Here is a 23,639-nt window from a genome sequence, read left to right as displayed (position 1 = left end):
TCAACTTTGAGTTTGTTCAGAACTCTTGGATGTATGCCATCCGGACTTGGTGACTTATTAGTTTTTAATTTGTCATCAGTTGTAGGACCTCCTCTCTTGTCACCTCAATCTGACTCACGTCTTTCAACACCCCTTCCAAAATAAGTGGTTCTGGAGCAGGCAAACACTTCTAATCTTCCACAGTGAAGATGGAGGCAAAAATGCATTCAGCTTCTCAGCCATTTCCCTGTCCTCCTTCAGTAATTCTTTTACCCCTTGGTCATCCAAGGGCCCCACTGCCTCCCTGGCTGGTTTCCTGCTTCTAATATATTTGAAGAAATTTTTATTGTTGGTCATGTTTTTTGCAATATGCTCCTCATAGTCCCTTTTTGCCTGCCTGATCACAGTCTTGCATTTGATTTGCCACAGCCTGTGTTCCCTTTTACTAATCTCACTTGGACTAGCTTTTCCACCACTTAAAGGAGTCCTTCTTACCTTTTACAACTTCCATTACTTTGTTTGTTAACCATGCAGGCCTTTTCTTATACCTGTTTGTGGCTTTCCTAACTTGTGGTATATATTTTATCTGAGCTTCTAGGATTGTAGTTTTAAATAGTCTCCAAGCTTCCCCAAGGGTTTTGACTGTATTTACCTTTCCTTTCAGTTTCCTCTTCACATGCCTTCTCATCTCAGAGAATTTACCCCTTTTAAAGTTAAACGTGGTCATGCTGGTCTTTTGGGGCAACTCTCTATTTATACAAATGGTGAAATCAATAACGTTATGGTCACTGCTCCCTGTAGAAATGTCACTGTAGATGTAGAAAGGATACAAATCTAACATGCTCAGAAGTAAAATTTCCTATATCAAATGCCCATTTTCCTTTATCTTCCACATTGTCAAATTATTAATGTGTTTGTATTTTAAAATTTATTCCTTTTATTTATTTATTTTGGTAAATGTATATTCCACCCTTTTCCAAGCGGGCTCAGGACGGATTGCATCCAGATAAAAGTCAAATACAATAAAATCAATAAAAATGCAATTAAAACAATAACACAACATAGTACTGTATGACAAAGGTGGGTGGGCTCATAGTGCAGGTTAGAGTATAATCAGTGGCCCAGATATGATAATTCAGATAGTGGATCACTGTGGGGGAGGATAGCCGATTGTATAGGCAGTAAAGGAAAAGGACGCCCGCTTGCCTCACTCAAATGCCTGGTGGAACAGCTCCATCTTACAGGCCCTACAGAAAGGTAACAAATCTGGTAGGTCCCATATCTCCAAAGGGAGCTGATTCCACCAGGTTGAGGCCAGGACTGAAAAGGATGTCCTTTGGGCCAGGGATGACCGGAAGATGTTGGTTGGCAGATCGTAGCAACCTTCGGGGCTCATATGGGAAGAGGCAGTCCCGCAGGTATGTCGGTCCTAGGCCATGTAAGGCTTTGAATGTCAATACTAGAACCCTGAAGCAGATCTGGTACTCAACTGGTAACCAGTGCAATGTGCACAGCATCCGTCGACTGCTTGCCCATACAGGCAATCCAGTTAGGAGCCATGCTGCCACATTTTACATGAGTTGGAGTTTCCAGATTTTTACATGAGTTGGAGTTTCAAGGGCAAGCCTGCATAGAGTGAGTTACAATAGTCCAACCTAGAAGTGGCCATTGCTTGGATCACTGTAGCTAGGTCCTGGGATGTCAAATAGGGCACCTATGCTGTTTGTTCTGCTGAAGATGGTAGAAGGCAGATCGCACAACTGCTGTGACCTGGGCCTTCATGGAAAGGGAGGCATCCAGTATCACCCCCAAACTCCTCACCTTCTAAGCTGGCACCAAAGGGGCACCATCTAGGGTGGGAAGTTGGATGCCCGATCCTAATTCCCCTCAACCCATGTACAGGACCTCCATCTTAGTTGAATTAAGCTTCAGCTGGCTTAACTGCAATCATCCCACCATGGCTTCTAACACCCTGGTCAGATGGTCTGGGGTGGCGTCCGAATGGCTGTCCATTAACAGATAGAGCTGGGTGTCATCTGCATATTGGTGACAGCCCAGCCCAAAACCTCAGGCAATCTGGGCAAGAGGGCACATATAGATGTTAAACATCATTGGTGAGAGAATAGTTCCCTGTGGCACACTGCATTCAACCTCAAATGAGAGGTTGTTCAAGTTTTTGTACTGCTTTTGAGTCTGTGCAGATGGCTGCATTCATCATTGGTCTTCGTCGGATGGCCAGTAGCCACAACAGGTAGATTCTCATAACCTTCTGCATTGCCATGGCAAAATCACATGTACTCCAAGACTGGGAGTAGGACATGCATCATTTAAAGGTTCTCTGCCTTCAGAACAGTGCTAAGGATAATAAAAGGTAATCCATATTAGATATTGGCTAGCCACAGAAAAAGGTATTGTGGTACCTAATCACATGGGGTGGATGCCTAGACTTCATAATGTCTTCCCCTGCAGCATACCACAATGCAAATTCAAATACAGAAAATAATTGTGATCCCATTTAGACCATTCAATAAAACATCAATTTTTAAACCATTTAGGCTTTTGCTTGCAATTTTGGGTTCAAATTACAATTTCAGTGGAGGAGAGTCACATATGTTCTGGTTTAGTGTTTCACATTGTACCATAGTATGAAGAAATCTGCATACAGCTTTTTTTTTTTGCCATCCCATGGCAATTCATTGTGGGCAATTTTTAGGGAGGGAAGGAACAGAAGGTTTAGATGCACAAGCATGATATGGCCTTCAGACATACCTCTTTGTCTAAACTCATTGAGCTTCACTACTGGATGGTGGAATCTTGCTAATAAATGTAAGAACAGCTTCCTCAGTGATAAAATGCATTGGCTGTTTTCTGCTTGTTTGCTTTGCTGTCAAGTTACAACAAATGTGTGGGGACCCTATAGGATTTCCATGGCAAGAGACATTCAGAGTTGGTCTGCCATTGCTGACCTCTGCATAAGAATTCCTCAGTGGTCTCCCAAACCAGGGTCAGTCCTGCTTAACTTTCTGAGATCTGATGAAATCTGGCAATCCTGGACTATTTAGGTTAGGGCACTTTTCTGAGTAGACACCAACAATTGTCACGAAGTTGGAGTGTTCTATCATGTATTGCCAGCTGTTTTTAATAAGCAGATGTTGCTATTCAATAGCCTTAAATAAGTCTAAATAAAATGCTCTCTGGTTCTTCATCTTTCAAAAATCTGACTCTTCTTGGATTGGCAAACTAGCTTTTGTGGCTTTCAGCTCCCACCCAGGCAAATGGGTGTAACCTTCCTAGTACAGAGTAGAGCTTGGCAACCTGTCACACTAAAATCCAGGGAAAAGAGACAGGCACTTTATATGTTTTATGTAGAAAGCCAGTGCCTCACAGCTTATGATCTAGAAACATTCTTATCTTCATTCTTGACCGGGAAATGTTTTCTTACTGTGTGCAAAATCCAATGCCTCTTTTATTGTTCACAACTTTTCTTTGTTTTGGGGTGTGCAAAAGACTCATACAAGTGGTGCTACAGAACATTCCTGTTTTTTTTTTCCTTTGAAAAATGACACTTGAAAAATATTTGGCTGCAATGTTCATAGAAAAAGAAAACCTCAGCGGAAAATGTAAATGTTTAGCAATTAATTTTTTAAATAAGTCACATGCTTGCAAAAAAAAGGGAGCAAAGAATCCTTTTTGTATTCATAAGAAATATGGCTCCCATTCTCTGAATCCAAATAAAATGTACGCTGTATAATATAATTCACTGAAATGCGTTTGGGGCACTCTTGAGCAAACACATTCCTGCTTTGGCAGGTGTGTCTGTGTCTTTTAGCAGCAGGGGAAAGCCTAAGCAAGTTGTAAATGTGTTAGAGGAGCAGCTAAAGAATTTACAAAAAAGTAAGAAAAGGGTTCTGTTTTTTTTTTTTTTTTTTGCAAAACTAGTGGAACTTTATGCTTGGCTGTATAGGCTTTCCCACCACAGCAGATTCTATGCTTTAATTAATTTATTTATGTTATTGGATTTTTGGTTGTCCTTCCTGGAAACTGGACTCAGGGTGATTACAGTAGTAAAAAAAAACAGCAAAAAGAACACAATTAAAGCCACAGTAACAACAATAAACATTACATTTTGAGAAAAACAAGATGATGTCCAAGTCCTGATGGTGTTGCTAACTTGTGTGTGTGTGTGTGTGTGTGTGGGGGGGGTGGTGGTAGAAAAAATGGAAGTGGGAGTGCCAAGATGGAACTGTTGCTGCCCTCAGCCAAATGCCTAGTGGAACATCTCTGCCTTACAGGCCTTGCGAAACTGTAATACATCCTATAGGGCCTGGATGGAACTTGGCAGAGAGTTCCACCAGGTTGGATTCGAGGCAGAAAATGTCCTGCCCCTGATCAAGGACAACTGGATGTCTCTCAGGCCAGGGATTGTCAGAAAATTTTGATTGACAGAGCTCAAGGCTCTCCTAAAGTATACCAGGAAAGGCGGTCCTGAAGGTAATAGGTCCCTGGCCGTTAAAGGCCTTAAAGGTCAACACCAGCACCTTGAAACGGATCCTGTACTCCAATGGAAGTCAGTGCAGCTTCTGCAGTACAGGAGAGATATACAGCTGTACATAGGGTCCCCATAAGAATCCCAACCACTGCATTCAGCACCAGCTGGAGTTGCTGGGTCAACCTCAAAGGTAGGTCTGTGTAGAGAGAGTTACAGTAATCCAGCCTGGCAGTGACTGTGGCATGGATTACAGTGACTAGATCAGAGTGAGACAAGTAGGGGGCCAGCTGCCTGACTTGGAGTAGTTGGTAAAATGCCAGCCTGGCAATATTGGTGACCTGGGTCCATAGTCAAGGCTCTGGGCGGTAAGTGCCAGTTTCAGTGGCACACCATCAAGAACCTCAGCATCTACATGACCCAACCATGGAACCTCCATTTGCTTTAACCATCCTGCTACAGCCCACAATCCTTCAGCCAGGTTGACAGGGGTGGTATCTGGCCACACAGCATAAAGCTGTATATCATTGGCATATAGATGACAGCCCAGTCCAAAACTCCATACCAACTGGGCAAGGGGTACATATAGATGTTAATGAGAGCCATATCGATGAGAGCCAGTTTGGTGTAGTGATTAGGTACACACGCTGTTATCTGGGAGAATTCCCCATATCTGCACATGCAGTTGCTGGAGTGATCTTAGGTCAGTCTTAACTCTCTTAGAGCTTTTCTGCTCAAGAAAAGTCCTTGGAGAGCTGTCTCAGCCTTACCTACCTGACAGGGTGTTTGTTGTGGGGAGGGGAATGGAAAGGACATTGTAAGCCACTCTGAGACAGCTTTGGGTAGTGAAGGGCAAGATATCAATCCAACCTCCTCCTCCTCCTCTTTTTCTTCTTCTTAACACCAGGGAGAGGATGGCTCCTTGAATCACATCACATATCAAGGGGTGCCTAGCACCACCCTCTGTTCCTGACCCTGTGTAGGACTTGATACATTTATTGCTAACTAAGGACCTCAGTCTAAACTGTCTCTTTGGAAGATGACTGAGCAGTGTGATGGAAAACTTTGCCACCACATAGTCTGGGGCAGGGTGGGGGAAGAGGTAGAATCATAGTTGGAAGAGACCTCCAAGGTCAGCTAGTCCAACTCCTGCATAATGCAGGAAATTCACAAGTATTCTCACCTCCACACCCCCAGTTACCCCTGTTCTATGCCCATATGATGTCAAAAAACCCTCTAGGATCCCTGGCCAAATTGGCCAGGAAAAAAATTGCTTCCTGGCCCCAAAGTGATCAGCATTTTCCTGGGCATGAAAGAGAGGGCCTGTAAGAAAGGTATAAAAAAGGTAACAGGTCTTTTAGTTCATGTGTGTAAATTGTGCAAAAGGGTAAAAGACAAATATATGAAATGGCTCATAAGTGAACCTATACAAAGAGGAATTTTCCTAAATTCTTAAAGAGTGCAGATCATTTTCATGCACTGAATTTATTTATTTATTTATTTATTTATGTATGTATGTATGTATGTATGTATGTATGTATTTATTTTATTTTATTCGATTTATATCCCGCCCTCCCCACCGAGGTGGGCTCAGGGCGGCTTACAACAGAAAAAAAGCTAACAGAGATCAATTTAAATACGTTAATAATTATACAATAAAATACATAAAAACCTAAAAATACATAAAACTCACATTGATATACACTATGCTACACATTTCTCTTAATTTTCAAAAAAATCTGCTTTGTTTATTCCATCATGTTTGCTTTAATTTCAGGGTTTTAGAACTCAGAATCAGGTTTAGATTGTGCTCAAAAAAGTCAGCAGCAAAGAAGTCCTGAGAAAACTATGATGTTGTGTTTTATGGAGCTGGTTTGCTCGATAGGTGGCTGATGGAACTTTACTGAACACAGCCCATCAGCCAGCCATATATTGCTCTTGCCAGATGATTGATTGATAGCTACTCCCCATGCTCCTTTTTTTCAGTCCCCATACTGCCTAGCACACTCCCAACCTGTTTGGCCTTGCTGTGCTTCATGGACCACCATACATAGCTCCCAAGAGCTCAAGGCAATGTAATGATTTCTTCTTTTTACTTTTTTTTTAAAATTGTGCAGATTAAAAGGAGGAATCCTTATATTGCTTTGAACTTCCTGGGGCGCAGGGCTTTTTTTTGTAGCAGGAACTCCTTTGCATATTAGGCCACACACCCCTGATGTAGCCAATCCACCTGGAGTTTACAGTAGGCCCTGAACTAAGAGCCCTGTAGGCTCTTGGAGGATTGGCGTGGATGGCCTAATATGCAAAGGAGTTCCTGCTGCAAAAAAAAAAAGCCCTGTTGGGGGTTGGGAGGGGGCCATGCAACCCAATGTACCTCTGCTTCACTCCATGTGAGGTGGGCATGAACAGACTCTTGTGAAGCAAGTGGGACACTCTGTTGCCACAAGCCAGTAGCCCCTAGTCAAGTGAAGTCAGTGTTGTGCCTGTTCTTCCTCCTTCACCCCTCTAGTGTGGGAGTGGGGCTCTTTTCCAGGGCTGCTTTTGCCTCCCAGTCCTCCCAAGATGCAGGTCAGTCAGAGACAGAACCCTGACCACCATTTTTTCCTAGTTGGCTGAGAACCCTGTCTGTATATAATGCAGTCAGTAGTAGGGTTGCCAAGTCTCCAGCTCCCTGTAGTGGGGGGCTTTCATGCGCGTGATGCAATGACATCACCTGGAAGTGATGTCATCAAAATGGCAGTGCGTGCGCAGGGGCTGCTTTAGGCATTTCCGGGAAAACTCTATGGTTGTCCCAAATACTCTATCCATTTGGGAGATAAAAACTCTATGGTACCTATTGTACCATAGAGTTTTCCCTCCAAAATGGCTAGAGCATCCAGGAAAACCATCGTTTCCCCAGAAACACCTAGAGCTGTCCTGCATGCGCACCACCATTTTGATGATGTCACTTCTGGGTGATGTCATCATGCCAGCGATGTAGGGGAAGGTTCCCCCCGCCGGCCCAATGTGGGCCAGTGAGTTGGGAACCTACCAGGCAGGGGAACTCCTGCCCGGACCGGGGGATTGGCAGCCCTAGTCAGTAGAGAACACAGCTCACAGGTTAAATAAAACAAAAGTTAGCATTAAAATAGCAACCTTGTGAATGATAAAGAAAAGGGAAAAACAGATCCCAAGTGCAGTAAAGAGGGTAATGGAACTTGCCTGTAATTCAGCCCACTCCATTGCCCATAGAGGAGCCCATTCCTGAAGGTGCAGAGTCACAGGGCCTGATTCACATTATGGAGAACGCAGGTTGGGTCTGAGATCCCAGCCCCCATATCCTGTGAAACAGTCACATTTAAATTATGGGTTCTACTCAGTTCCTGGACAAACAGTGGCACTGTGGTACCCCCCCCCCCACGCACTGATAATGTCACTGAGTCACATGGGGTCACCCAATCTGCCATCCCCAGAAGTCCAACACTCTAGACAATCACCTAGTTTGCCTAGTGGCAGGGCTGGCCTTGAGTACCCAATTTGGATGGCAACTGTGGCATACTTGGGAAAGAGACTTTAGCCATTGCCCTGCACTAGGTTCCTGATCAACAGTAGTCCTGAAATGTGCTGTCTGGCCTGCTATGGAAACCCATGTATATATATGTGGGTGTTTCGGAATAGACCAAATAGCAGCCCCACAGTATGGTTTTCGGGCCGGCGGGGGGGAACTGCTCAGAGGGTAAGGCTGAAGCACACAATCAATATCACGCACTGCATTCCCCCAGGAATTGAGGAGAAGCCATAATTCACTTGTGTGTGTTACACAGAATCCCCCATCTGAGTTCTCCATAATGTGTGAAGCCTGTACTGAAAATCTGATTTACATAGCAGCTAATTCCCATGCTTGCAGTTATTTTAGAAAATGCCTTTGCTGAGGATTAGCATTTGTACTTCTCAGGAAGGCAGAGAATGAGAGCTTCTCGTAAGTATTTAACAACAAACGCAAATTTGTCTAGCACTGAAATGAAGTGAAAAGGATGAAGCTGATAGTGGATCCACCATTTTGTCCACACCTCTGTAGCTGACATATTAAAATTGTCGCTCACATTGGGTAGGATAGCTAGAACATTGCCTGATGGGGCTAAAATAGGCATGATATAAGAGTTTTTTCACATTAAAAAAGTACTAATTAGCAGGGCATTTTAAATCATAGATGAGATGAGGGAGGAAAAGTTTAAACACCTCACCAATCAATCTGTCTCAGCTTGTCAAAGTAGCTGTCTAATGTTGCTAATTAGAATTTTAAAACCAAATAAAATGCTAATTATGGATCTTTTATATCTGTTTGGCCCTTGTGGCTGGTAAGTTAAGTCTTGTTAAATGGCTTTTATATTCTTGTCAAATGGTAAGGAGAATTTTACCACAGAGGTACTCTAAATCGGTTATATGTATCCACCCAGATAACTGCATTGCTGATGGTGATAAATTAGACTTTGGTAGAGTTGCCTCCACCTGTCCAAACTGTGTTGTTTGAAGGTTTAATACCACGCATGTAGTATCTTTGTTGATGGTGCATTTTTTAAGATACATAATTTGCAGTAAATTCCTCTTTTAGAAAAATAATCTATTAAGTAATAGGATAAATTTATCTGTGGGGAACATTCAGGGATGATGTGGACCCATTTAAAAAAGAAAATCCCAAGATACTCAGTTTACTGTTCAGAAGAGAATTTTTATGTTCCCAACGTTCAAGGAATTATTGGTTTATTATTCTGGATTTAGTCCAATACTAATAAAACGTTGTTTGTGATGCAATGGTCATGGCATTTATTTTTAGGTGTGTGCACAAACCAAACCACCAGTGTAGTAAGCATTTAATATAATGGACTGCAGGACACAGAGTGAGCTCCCTAGTGTGAGCAGAGTGGTGTTATTTCATGTTCTTAATGTCAATGTTTGCTTTATATTTTTCCTTCAGTTTAGGCGACTATGAAATGCTGTTTAGCCTTCATACCATCCAGTTTTTTTTCCCTTCTCCTTTTAAGCTGAATGCCAGAATTACTGGTGTTTTGCCAATATAGCCATGGCATAATGATGTGTGGGAAATGCTACTATTTTCAAATGGCGAGTTTTAAAACAAACCATGTTTTTTTTTTTTAATTAGGAGCCAAGTTTAGACCTTAAAAGTTTTCTTGTTTTTTTATTTTTATTTTAAAAAAGTGGTGTTAGTTTAAATTTTAAAAATCCCACATCTGTCAGAGTACTTTTCCAATCCCTTTTCCAAGTGGTTGTAGAGGAAACAGCAATTCAAGACAAACATTTCATGTTCATTAAAATGTTTTCTCTTCATCAAGCTGATTTTAAAAAAATAGTTTTAAGAGAGATTTTAGGAAGCTCTGTTTTTTTGTGTACAAGATAAGGATAACCAGGCAGGAGCTGTGTACAAACCTTATTCATACCTTACATTTTTAGGTACACAATTAAGATGTCTGAAGTTTATATCTAAAATGTTAAGTATGAACGTATGCTTGTGTTTGCAAACAAGTACCATACTGCCCCACTCATGAGGGATTATGATTGGTTGCAGCTGTCTGTAAAACATATAGTCAGTTACAAACCCATATTTGCCTCTGCATAACGTTTAAAATGGCCTTGGGAGTAGCGGATTCCCAGCATTGCACTTCCCTATTATATAATGATAGTTTTAGTAACATCATGATGCAACTCAGCAGGACTTTGGTGGCTTGAAAGAGTTCAGTGAATACTTTTTGGAATAGCAGCCACAAAATATTGTTTTAATTTTTTAAAAAGTACTTATAACATCAAAAGTGCCGTTCATATTAAAACCATACAGGGGAAATTCCTCCAACACAAAATCTTCAAATCTTTAAAATGAGTTAATCCAGTAATTTATACAGTACTCCAACCCTTTTAAAGTTTTAATTTTACACTATGCCAATCTTTGGGCCTTCCTAGAGAGGCACAATGTCACATCTGTATTTCCCCTGGAAGTGATGTAATGCCAGTATTCTTCCTTTCCTCCTTTCTGCAATGCTCCTGTTCTGACTTCCCCCCCTCCCCAGCTCCCAGTAGCACATCTCCTCATCACAGCTGATCCTTTAAAACAAACAACCAAATAAAACATTTTCTTTGAGAGAGCTGGTTTGCTGTAGTGGTTAAGTGCACAGACTCTCATCTGGGAGAACTGGGTTTGATTCCCCAGTCCTCCACTTGCAGCTGCTGGAATGGCCTGGGGTTAGCCATAGCTGTTGCAGAATTGTCCTTGAAAGGGCAGCTTCTGCGAGAGCTCTCTCAGCCCCACCCACCTCACAGGGTGTCTGTTGTGGAGGAGGAAGATAAAGGAGATTGTGAGCCACTCTGAGATTCCAAGTGAACGGCAGGATATAAATCCGATATCTTCTTCTTCTTCTGCAGAAGTTTTTTATAATGTTTCTGCTTGTGTCTGAAGGCTTTGATATATATAGTGTGTTCACCTTCCCAAAACCTAGGAGAGATCTGGGATCAAATTCTTGTTCAGTCAGAGCCAGCCACTCTCAGCTTGACTTGCATCACAAGGTGGTTATGAGAATAAAATGGAGATGGTCTATGCTGCCCTGAACTAGAATCATAATCTATTTTAGTGTGTAAAATTACAGAGTTGGAAGGGGCTATACAGGACAATCTAGTCTCTGATCAGTTCAGGATCCCCTTGGAGAAAGGGAGGGATTAAAATACAGTAAATATTTTTACTGAACTGCCCGCTGCAAATGTCAGTTACCAAATCTCTGAAAATACTTCAGGACCCCTGATCACCTGGATTTGCAAACAGTGGTCAAGGCCATTCAGTTCCATACCAAACCTTTAATGGCATAACAGTTGCAAATAAAAATACACAGAATATAAAAATTTAAACATTGGAGATATAATCAAAATGAAACTGAGTTTACAGATGCATTCATACATGGTCAGATTTAAATTTAAGGATGTCAGCCGAAATTTTTGCCACCGCCTCGATAACCTCCCCCTTAGTATCGTTCAATCAATAATAACCGGGTGGCAGAATAGACAAATCTGGGGAGAAAGAAAGCTTTCAAAATAAATCTTTACAGAGATTATGATAAAAGGAGCAATCAAGCAATATATGCTGAATTGAGTCGGGAATATTCACTCCACAGGAACAGAGTCTGTCGCCTAAAGAGACTCGATGATATCTCCCTTGTAAAACTTTGGAGGGAAACACATTTAGTCTAGCCAACATAAATGCCCTGCGATGACTTGGAATAGCCATTCAATTCAACATCAGTGATAAACCAGTTTAATATTTTTATTGAAGTTTTCAAGTATCTACATACTAAAAAATCAAGAAAAATTGAAAGGGGAAGTATAGAAATGATAAAAACAAAAAGAAAAAAGAAAGGAAAATAAAGTGGAGAAACATATCTTTAGTTTAACCAAATTCAAATAATGTCTCAGCAGTAAAGAAAAATACAATCACTTAAAACCACAGACCAGCTTTATTCCCCTTGATCAGGTTTTTTTTTGTAGCAGGAACTAATTTACATATTAGGCCACACACCTCTGATGTAGCCAATCCCCCAAGAACTTACAGTAAGTTTTTGGACAATTAGCTACATAAGAGGGATGTAGCCTAATATGCAAAGGAGCTCCTGCTACAAAAGGCCCTCCTCTTAAGCATAATATTTTAGCCAGCCTTTTCCTTCTATACTGTATAAACTTAATTACAAACCCTTATTTTTCAAATCCACAAATCAAGTAATTTTTTCTTTTGGCATACAGAAAGTCAGTTAGGGGCTTCCAACTAGCAATAAAAGTAGGTAATGCATTTTCTTTAATTAAAGCAGTAAGTGTAGCCGTTTCTGCAAATTCTAACATCTCAACCACCATTCTTCTACTGTAGGTATTTTAGTAGTTTTCCAGTTCTGTGCATGAAATTACCTTGCTGCTGTAATCATATATAAAAACAAAATTCCATGTCTATTTTCCAGTTGTCTGTCCATCAATCCCAACAGAAAAGTTTTCGGTTTAATTTATATATTCATTTTTTAAAATTTTCTGTATTTATAAATGCATTTATGTCCAGAATTTTTTGGTTTTATTGCAAGTTCACCATATGTGATAAATTGTTCCTTCATACTGTTCACATTTCCAACATTTATTCAAAGTGTTTTTATACATTCTAGCCAGCTTATCTGGTGTTATAGACCTATGAAACCTCAGTGATAAACCATTACAACCAGCCTTTGAATCAACAAACTAAGAGATACTAATATGGAAAACCAAAGGTCCCTGTGGAGAAATATCCAAGAAGTGGAGGAAATTTCAGTGTAGTCTCATTGACGATATGATTAAAGAAGATTTGTTTCAAACAGCACTGCTTCAAAGTGCTTAATTATGCTGGCTTCATTAATGCTGGAACACCAAACGTAGGGTACAATCTGTTCAATGGGAGTGATTAAAGTATATGGTTGATGCTCCACTGACATTAATTGTTCTTATCGCTCAGCTGGATTGTGCCTTTACTAGTGCAAAGTAATGGCTTTTTATTAATTATTGACCTGTAGCTATGATCTTAGCATAGATTTCTTCTGGGATTAGTTGTGCTCAGAATGAAATTCCAGTACTTGTGATAATTCTGGTGCATGGACTTCTTTGCTCCCTACATAAATTCTCATGGGGGAATACTGATAAATATAATACTGTCTTGGAAATATCGTACTGCTGCTGAGTTTGTTCCTGCTGCTGAGTTTGTTCATATACACAGACACAAAGTACATATATATAATATGGTTGGGTCTTATTTCTTTGATCTTCCCTCAAAGAACATTTTTGAGTCACTGATGTCCTTGGTAATAAAAATACTTTTATGGCTATGCTGTGATCTTAAACCACACTGTGGTCATAACCCTTATTTATTTAAATGAAGAATGTCTTCTAGTAGAATCAGTGATGTGTACTTTACAATTCTAAAACTTGATGCAGATTGACTTTTTCACTAAGGAAAAAAGGAATACTTCCATATTAGGGGATCAGGAGTTTTATTCAAATACTTTTAGCAAGGTATCTTTACAATACCATCTGATTGATTTGTATCACTACCAGTCACTTGAGTTGACACTTACTAAATTCCTTAGCACTATGGAACTGTCTTAACTTTCTTCACTGCTCTCTGCTACATTTTGATGGGAGTCTGGGAAGTTTGAGTCCAGAGTGGCGCCTTGAAGACCAATGAAATTTAATGCTGGGTATAAGCTTTTGTGTGCATGCAGTTCTTCAGATGCACACAAAAGCTTATACCCAGAATCAAACTTTGTTGATTAAAGGCATCACTGCACTCAAACTTTATTCTGTCGCTTCAGACCTATATTAGTACCCACCTGAATCGGATGTCATGGGAGTGATTTTTGTTTGTGAAAATGCCCTGAAATGCTTGTTAATGCTGGAAGGAAAGGATGATGCAACACATCTCTTTGCATCAAAGGGGGCAGCACAGCTAGTAAGGTGGATAAGTCAATACATTCTGTCGGCTTCCCTCTCATTTGTTCACTTGCTATCCGTTAGTTATTTCTGTCACTTATGACCAAACTACACAATGTGATTTTTTTGTGAATTAAATCTGGGTTTTCTGGATATGACTTTCTTTCCCTGCAGCCACACAAGGAATGTCATTTTTTAAAATGGCAGGAGTCCAGTTTGGCTTGGAACTATGGGAGGGTGGGTGGTGGGTGGGGAAGAAGGGATTTCTCGTTTCCGTCCCTCTTGGGAAATGAGGCAAAAGTCCTGGGAGGGTTATATCTCCCTTGTTGCAGTTGCACATGCATGGAATACTGCATATACACTTGCAAAATGGGGGACATAATGCCCCCTGGAGCCATTTCAGCTCAGGAAAATGATGCCAGGGAAGGTTGGATTTCCTCCTCCTTGTACACTGCAATTTTGAGCTGAGTGGAACTCCCACTGATTTTTAAAATGACATCCTTTGCCATGGCTAAGGGGAAGGTGAGTGGGGTCCAAGCCTGTACCCCACTCACTTTCACCATAGCCTCTGCAAAGGATGTTTGGTCTAAACATGGACCAAACTTCCTCCCAAAATGTATCATATAATTTAGCCCTTAGATTACTGTATTTAGGGACTTCCTTCCTTCTGGCTCCTTTTCTTTGTGCTGTCTTTCTGCATTCTCCAAGAGGATGTACTCTCTGCATTTCTTAAGTTAGATAGCTAATTAGATAGCAGCCTTTCTCACATTTCCTATGACAGTACATATTTCTTTAACAATGAAGAATATCCTTTCCTTTCTTAAAGCAATAAGCCTGATATGGAGTTTGTCCTAAAGTACCTTCCCTCTTCATTTACGTGCAACTGGCTACAGTCAACAGTGAATGCCTTCCTCTTTGACTGTCTACCTCTTTCTCCATCTAACACTGTCTATAAACAAAGCCATAGAAGCATAACGTTCTTCAGTTCGAACATAATCTCATAATATTTGACAGAATGCTTTCACATTTTATATTGATAATTCTAAAATAAAAACATGTCACAGAATTTGTGTAACATGTTCATTGGAGGTGCAACAACATCCATTTTGCTGATGCAAATGAAGCCACAAATGTTCTGGTTTCCCACATCCCTCTGGTCATTATGTTCCCTAGCTCTGTGCTAACAAAGTGCCTTAAACCATCAATTATATAATAATAACTTGGAGCATTTCATTATCAGTATTTTAATTTGTTGATTCATAATTCAGTTGACTGATTCTTAGGTTGGACAGTACAGAATGATTTTTCAGTAGTACCAAATACAGTTAGGGTTGCCAAGTCCAATTCAAGAAATATCTGGGGACTTTGGGGGTGGAGCCAGGAGACATCGGGGCGGAGCCAGGAACAAGGCTTTGACAAGCATAATTGAACTCCAAGGGAGTTCTGGACATCATATTTAAAGGGACCACACACCTTTTTAAATGTCTTCCTTCCATAGGAAATAATGAAGGATAGGGGCACCTTCTTTTGGGGCTCATAGAATTGGACCCCATGGTCTAATCATTTTGAAACTTGGGGGATACTTTGGGGAGAGTCACTAGATACTATACTGAAAATTTGGGGCCTCTACCTCAAAAAACAGCGCCCCCAGAGCCCACGAAACCTCCAGATCAATTCCCCATTATACCCTATGAGAATCGATCTCCACATAGAGAATAATGAAGTACTCAGCAGACTCCCCCCACCCCATTTCTGGCAACACTGAAGGAGGACTGGCCTCTCTACTCATGAGTTGCTGCCAGCTTCTTCAAAGTAACACAGACACCTCATCCCAAGAGGAAGCCTTTCAATCAGCGACTGAAGCCTCCGGAGGTAGAAACGCACATGGTCCTCTGGGGGTGGAGCTCCCCCCCCTGCCGGCCAGACTCCCCGAGGAAACGCCTGTGGCAGCCAGAGAGGATGCAAAGACTACGAGTCCCAGCATGCACCTTGTGAAGGGAGGCCGGACTGGAGCAAATAGCAGGCCGGCGGTGGGCGGGTCTTTGTGACCCGGAGGAAGGGAGAAGCCTAAAGCCTGCAAGGGAGGAAGGCAGGCAGGGAAAGAGACACCGAGCCGTTTCCCCACACCCACCCCCCTGCTACCACATTTTTGGAGAGCAAGGAATGAGGCTGCTAATTCAGGGGTCCCCCGACAGGGCGGGGGGTTTGGGAAGCCTATATACAGTGGAGGTGAAGAATAGGTTTAAGGAACTAGTTGATAGACAGAGTGCTGGAAGAACTATGGATGGAGGTTCATGACATTGTACAGAAGGCAGCAATCAGTACCATCCCAAAGAAAAAGAAATGCAAGAAAGCATAGTGGCTGTCTGATGAGGCTTTACAAATAGCTGAGGAAAGAAGGAAAGCAAAAGGCAAAGGTGAAAAGGAAAAATTCACCCAACTGATGCAGCAAGGAGAGATAAGGAGGCCTTCTTGAAGGAACAACACAAAGCAATAGAGGAAAATAATAGAATGGGAAGGACAAGAGATCTCTTCAAGAAAATTGGAGAAATCAAGGGTACGTTTCATGCAAAGATGGCCATGATAAAGGACAAAAATGGAAGGGATCTAACAGAAGAGATCAGGAAGAGGTGGCAAGAATACACAGAAGAATTATACAAGAAGGATCTCAATGTCCTGGACAACCATGACAGTGAAATCGCTGACCTGGAGCCAGACATCCTGGAGTGTGAAGTCAAATGGGCCTTAGAAAGCATTACTAACAATAAAGCGAGCAGAGATGATGGTATCCCAGTTGAGCTATTCAAAGTCCTAAAAGATAATGCTGTTAATGTGATGCACACATTATGTCAACAAATTTGGAAAACACAACACTGGCCACAGAATTGGAAAAGGTCAGTTTATATTCCAATCCCAAAGAAGGGTAATGCCAAGGAATGTTCAAACTATTGCACCATTGCACTCATTTCATATGCCAGTAAGGTCATGTTAAAGAGCCTACAAGCTAGGCTTCAGCAGTATGTAGATCGGGAACTACCAGAAGTTCAAGCTGGGTTTTGGAGAGGTAGAGGAACTAGAGATCAAATTGCCAACGTTCGCTGGATTATGGAGAAAGCATGGGAGTATCAGAAAAAACGTCTATTTCTGTTTCATTGACTATGCTAAAGTCTTTGATTATGTGGATCACAACAAACTGTGGCAAGTCCTTAAAGAAATGGGAGTACCAGACCACCTCACATGTTTCCTGAGAAGCCTGTATAAGGGTCAAGAAGCAACGGTCAGAATGGGATATGGAACAACTGATTGGTTTAGAATAGGAAAAGGAGTTCGACAAGGATGTCACCCTGCTTATTTAATATATATGCAGAGTACATCATGAGGAATGCTGGCCTGGATGAAGCACAAGCCGGAATTAAGATTGCTGGGGAAAACATCAACAACCTCAGATATGCAGATGATACCACTCTAATGGCAGAAAGTGAGGAGGACCTAAAGAACCTCTTGTTGAGGGTGAAAGAGGAGAGCACAAAAGTAGGCTTGAAACTCAACATCAAAAAAACTAAGATCATGGCATCTGGCCCCATCACACCATGGCAAATAGAAGGGGAAGACATGGAAGTAGTGACAGACTTCACATTTCTGGAATCCAAGATCACTGCAGATGGTGACTGTAGCCATGAAATTAAAACACGTTTACTCCTTGGGAGGACAGCTATGGCAAACCTGGGCAGTATAATAAAAAGTAGAGACATCACCCTGCCAACAAAAGTCCGTATAGTCAAAGCGATGGTATTCCTAGTAGTAATATGTGGCTGTGAGAGCTGGACCATAAGGAAGGCTGAGCGCAGACGAATAGATGCTTTTGAGCTGTGGTGCTGAAGAAGAATCTTGAGAGTCCCTTGGACTGCAAGAAGATCAAATCAGTCAGTCCTAAGGGAAATCAATCCTGACTGTTCCCTGGAAGGTCAGATGCTGAAGCTGAAGCTTAAATACTTTGGCCACCAAATGAGAAGGGAGCACTCACTGGAGAAGATCCTGATGCTGGGAAAGACAGAAGGCAAAAGAAGAAGGGGATAGCGAAAGATGAGATGGCTGGACAGTATAACTGATGTAACAAATACGAATTTGAGCAGACTTCGGAGGATGGTGGAAGACAGGAGGGCCTGGTGTGACTTTGTCCATGGGGGCACAAAGAGTTGGATTCAACTGTGCAACTGAACAACAACAAAATATGATAAAAGTATATGTATTATAAAAATGCAATATATACCTATATAATTTGAAACATTTCATAATTTATTTTAATGAAAGGTTGATACTCAATTATTTAGTTCTTGTTCAGTTGACTCATCTATTAAACTTCCAGGAAGTTGTTGAAGATTTCTTATTTGATGCGATAAAGATTTGCATGGCTGCCTGTTTAGCTACAAAACTCTTCTCCATACACCTTTAAAAGTATAAAATTAATATTAACCTGACAATACATCTATTTCTATCTAAGGTGAAGCTGTGGTTTGACTTAATTCATGGATGCATTTTTCATTGTGCATCAGTGATATGAATAATGTGAAAAAATTGTATCTACTGTATTATCTTTAGGACTAACAGTTTTTATTAACTATGTTATATGAAGTGGGGCTTTTTTTAAAGGAATCAGCTGCAGTCATCTATCAGATATAGTTGTAATTGCTCACACTGGCATAGTCTTCAGCAGACCATATATAAGGTTATGACTAATTTGATCACTTTGGCACTATCTACATTTGTTTGTTTTAAAAAACAAGAATTGAGAATTATTAAAATGAATTATAACTGAAATACTAATTATGGTAATTGTGGTGGCTAGAACACCTTCAAATAAAAATATTGTCATATTAATTTTTGGGGGGGGGGCATTTCTAAACATGATTTGTTTTTTTAGAAAATTTCTATGTTGCCTCTTCAGAGAACTACTGGAGGTCTATTACAAAATGGAAAAAGAGCGAATGCATTGACAAAGATTGCCAGTCTCTTGGGTTGGAAAAATGCCCACTGTAAAAATGAATGTGTAATCTAAACAATTATTTTTGTTCATGAATCTACTTCTTTAAGTAAGCCTAGCTATCCTTGCATCCTGGGAAAATTAAGAAATGTATGTGGAGCAACACCCTCACAATGGTTGCATTGAAAACACTTGTATGCCCTATTAAATAGAGGTGGTTTGGGGATGCCTAATATAAAGTTAAATTACAGACCCGTTAGATTGGCAGGAGTGATTACAAATTGGTTTGCATTTTCAGGAATGGAAATGGATCCGGGAAGATGACACTCCAAAAGTACTCTGGATGAGTTTGAAAGAAAATTTTGTAAAACAGTTTTGCAGTAGTATCTTACAACTCATAAAGTATTGATTATATATGGAAATGTATCATAATTTGTAGTTGTAGTTGTAGACATGCATTTTTGATATATTTTGTCGGCATGTCTAAAATGTAATCTCTTTTGGCAAACTAATCCAGTTTATTAATGAAATATTACACAGTTAGGTTTACCAATCCCCAGGTCCCAGCGGGGGATCCCCTGGTTTTACAGACTTCCTCTGCCCCCAGCCAGCTGGCGGACGGAGGAAGCCCCGCCCCCACAGCTACCGTGTATCTCTAGAGTTCCAGCAGGTTTAGAAACCTGCAAACAGGTCCCATTTTAAAATGTGTGTGCGTTTTTCTGTTGTTTGTGTGCCTTTAAAGTTGAGCAGGAAACAGGAAGCACTTCATGGGGAAGGGTCAGCAGCAACTTCTGTTTGTTTTGCTTTCATTTTCAGAGCAAGTAACCAGACCCAGTAAGTGTATGTGTGTGTGTGAGAGAGAGGGAGGGTTGCGAATCCCCAGGTGAGGGCAGGGCATTCTCTGGTTTGGAGGCCCTCCCCTCGCTTTAGAAATCTTTAGAAAGTGGGGGGGAGAGGGAAATGTCTACTGGGCACTCTGTTATTCCCTATGGAGAACGATTCCCATAGGGAATAATGGGAAATTGATCCACGGGTGTCTGGGGCTCTGAGGGGAGTGTTCATTGAGGTAGAGGCACCAAATTTGCAGCATAGCATCTGATGCCTTTCCTCAAAACACCCTCCATGTTTCAAAAGGATTGGAGCAGGGGAGCCAATTCTATGAGCCCCCAAAGAAAGTGCCCTATCCTTCATTATTTCTAATGAATAGAAGGCATTGAAAAGGTGTGCAGTCTCTTTTCAATGTGATGGCCAGAACTTCCTTTGGAGTTCAATTGTACTTGTTCCAACCTTGCTCATGGCCCCACCCCCAAAGTCCTCAGATATTTCTTGAATTGGGCTTGGTAACCCTATATACCACCAGATCCCTAACATAAATTCTATAAGGATGTTTGAAAAGAGTGGTAGCTTCTTCAGCTACTGAGTTAGTCTTAAGCCTTCTTATAGCTGCTAAGATGGTTATTATAGAATACTTGTGTGTGTGCGTGTGTGTGTGTGTGTATGTGTATGAAGAATCTTCTATAAAAATTGTTTTAATCATATTTGGAATGTAGCCTTATTAACTACATCCAGTATGTTATTGAAGGATGCCAAGAAATAATTTACAGTGTACAGAAAACTTTTGTGAATGCTGGGCAATTTTTATTATGTACTAGAATAAAAAGGTTAGAGATAAAACTGTTTGTTCTTTATGAATTCTTCTTTTGTTTTTTTCTCCTTTGCTTGCTATTGTGTAGTAATGTAAAAATACAATTAAAAATCCTGCCGGTGCATCAAAAGAGCGTAAAACACAGAGCAACTTATAATTGACCTTGATAAATATTTTCCTTGGAAATAAGCCTGCTGTCTTCCCGGGAAGACTACTTAAGATCAGTGCTCCCTCTAAGCTGAGTTAGTGTGAGCTAGCTCACAGGTTTTTTAGCCTCTAGCTCACACTTTTTTGTCTTAGCTCAGGAAAAATGGCCCCAGAGCAAACCAATTTATGCAGTAGCTCAGAACTTTAATGCCAGTAGCTCACAAAGTAGGCTCTTTGCTCATAAGACTGCACAACTTAGAGGGAGTATATTGCTTAAAATAGCACTCTGTGTATTTATTTGGGATGAAAAATATGATCCTACTAAATGGATGCCATTAAGAGAAAGGTATTTATTTTTCTCCCCAACAGGGACCTAAAGTGGCCTACAACATTCTCCTCACTTCTATTTTATCCTCACAATAACCCTATGAGATAGTTTATACTCAAAGACAGGAACAGCCTTGGCCACAGAAGGGACTGAAGCTCAGTGGTAGAGCATCTGCTTGGTATGCAGAAGGTCCCAGGTTCAAACCCTGGCTTCTCCAAAAAGATTAGGCAGTAGGTGATGTGAAAGACCTCTGCCTAAGCTCCTGCTCCTGGAGAGCTGCTGCCAGTCTGAGTAAGACAGTACTGATTTTGATGGACCAAGTGTCTGATTCTGTATAAGGCAGCTTTGTTTGAGTCAGCTGATCTCATGGAGCATCCAGGGTAACTGCACTGGCTGCCCACAATCATGCTGCACCATGGAGAGGGAAAGAAGCAGTCAGCCATGACCTCCAACTGCCTCTAGAGCTTGGGAAGTGGCCAGCCAGTACACATGCCTATCCAACCCCTTCATGTTCAGCAGCCCCCAGGGCTTAGGCAGAGATTGGCTTATATACCCACCCAAGGCATTTTTTTGTAGAAAAATCCCAGTAAGGACTCATTTGCATATTAGGCCACACCTCCTGACACTAAGCCAGCCAGTACTGCATTCCTGTGTGTTCCTGCTTAACCTCCCCCCTGCACCCACCTAACTTAAGTGTGCAGTGGGCCAAGCAGGTTGGGTTGGCCCAGCTGGAAAGCCCAGAAGGGTTGCATGGCAGGGGTGTGTGGCAGCAATTCTGCACTGCAAAAACAGAGTGCAGTGGTACAAGAATGTTTATAAAAATAAAAATGTCTTCTAGAAAACACCACCCAAAATCACAATATGAACAATTACAAACAGTATTCAGTGTACCAAATGTGTAAAGATATAAATGAAAAATGAACAGTATTTCAGTGATTCTGGGGAACTATCCTGGACTTTTGTCTGAAGCCCCAGAATCAGTAATACCATCCCTGCTGAAAAGAGTAAAAGTCCAGTAGCACCTTAAAGACTGATACCGTTTTCGCACACAGCTTACCACGCGGTCACATTCCTATTCTCTCCGCAGTGTCTGTCGGATTTCCCACTATCTACGCTGGAGTTACAGGAAGTGCCGTGGCTTTTGTGTAGCAAATGTAACCTGGGTTTTAGCGGTTTATGTTTGCTACGCAAAAGCCGTGGCACTTCCTGTAATTTCGGCGAAGATAGTGGGAAATCCGACGGACGCTGCGGAGAGAACAAAAATGTGACCGCGTGGTAAGTTGTGTGCGAAAACGATCTAACAAAATTTGTTGGCAGGGTATGAGCTTTTGTGAGTCACTGCTCAATCTTTAGACTTCAGTGACTTACAAAAGCTCATCTCCTGCCACAAATTCTGTTAGTCTTTACAGTGCTACTGGTCTCTTACTCTTTTCTACTGTTACATACAAGACGAACATCTTTAATCCATCTCTGCTGAGTGAGAGTGACTGGTCCAAGTTTGCTAAACAAGCTTCCATGGCAGAGTGGGGATTTGAACCTGGTTATCCAAGATCCTAGTCCAACCAGGCCTGTAGCCAGGATTTCAAAGGTCAGGGGGCATAAATAATAATTGGGGCGGGGACTTAGTGGCCCCCCACCACTGGGACTCAGGGTGCGCAACTCAGAGCACCTGTTCTTCCTTTCCTTCCCACTCCTTTCCTCCTTTAAATCATGCAGGAGGCTTGCAGATGCTTCTGCTGCCCCTCCTGCACAATTTAAACAGCCCCCCCCCACACACTGCTGCCTCCTAAGGGGCCCAGGGGTGAAAGCTGAGGGCCACCTTCTCCTTCCCATGTGGCGGCAGGGTGCAAGAGGGAAGGTTGGGGGCACCCTGACAGGAAGTTGGGGACAGGGCCCGCACAGCCCCACCCTGTGACTACAGGCCTGAGTCTAACTACTACACTATGCTGATGTGATTTTGATATGGTGTTTGGAGAAAGAGGATCTCACATCACTCAGGAGCAGGCCCGGTGCTAGGGGTTCTGGCACCCCTAGGCCAAGTTCTGTTCCCCACCCTCCCTGGTAACTTCTCATGTGCGCAGAGTGCACACGCTGTGATGATGTCACTGGGCTGTGAGCACCAGCATCCTGCCCTTTTCTGCTTTGAAGGGAGTTGGCTGGCTTCCTTCAAAGCAGGGGTGGGGTGGACTGTGTGCGCAGCACCAGCACTTACCCCCCCCCCCTTTGCTGCTTTGAAAGGAGGGGCAGGGCAGGCTGAACGCTCACCACAGGAAGTAGGCATGGGAAAACGGAGGGAGGCAGCAGGGAGAGAGGCACCTCATGGCACCCTTAGGCCAAGTGGTGCCTGAAGCAGCCACCTACTTGGCCTACTCCTACGTGCCGGCCCTGCTCAGGAGCTGCTGAAAGGAGAGATATATTGAGAGTTCTCACTTCACATTTTGTAGGGGCACAGACATCAGAGTATAAAGTGCATGTACCCCTCAAATCTGAAATGCGTGTATCCCCAAACATATAATTTTAGAGATTCACCATAAAGCAAGAGAAAAAGTGGGAGCCTTTTGAAGAGTACAAATGTACAGTGATTTATCTTTGTTTTTCTTTC

General features: G+C 41.9%; 1 protein-coding gene across 1 annotated transcript in view; it reads left to right on the top strand.

Moving 5' to 3' along the window:
• Positions 1-23,639, top strand: part of PRKG1 (protein kinase cGMP-dependent 1) — a 1,148,292-nt gene that overhangs the window by 4,236 nt on the left and 1,120,417 nt on the right. The gene's annotated exons all lie outside the window — the stretch shown is intronic.

This window comes from Heteronotia binoei, chromosome 6 (genome assembly GCF_032191835.1).
Source record: "Heteronotia binoei isolate CCM8104 ecotype False Entrance Well chromosome 6, APGP_CSIRO_Hbin_v1, whole genome shotgun sequence".
In the NCBI taxonomy this organism is placed as follows: domain Eukaryota; kingdom Metazoa; phylum Chordata; class Lepidosauria; order Squamata; family Gekkonidae; genus Heteronotia; species Heteronotia binoei.
The sequence above is the reverse complement of the archived record's forward strand: the minus strand, read 5'-3'. Positions and strand labels throughout refer to the sequence as shown.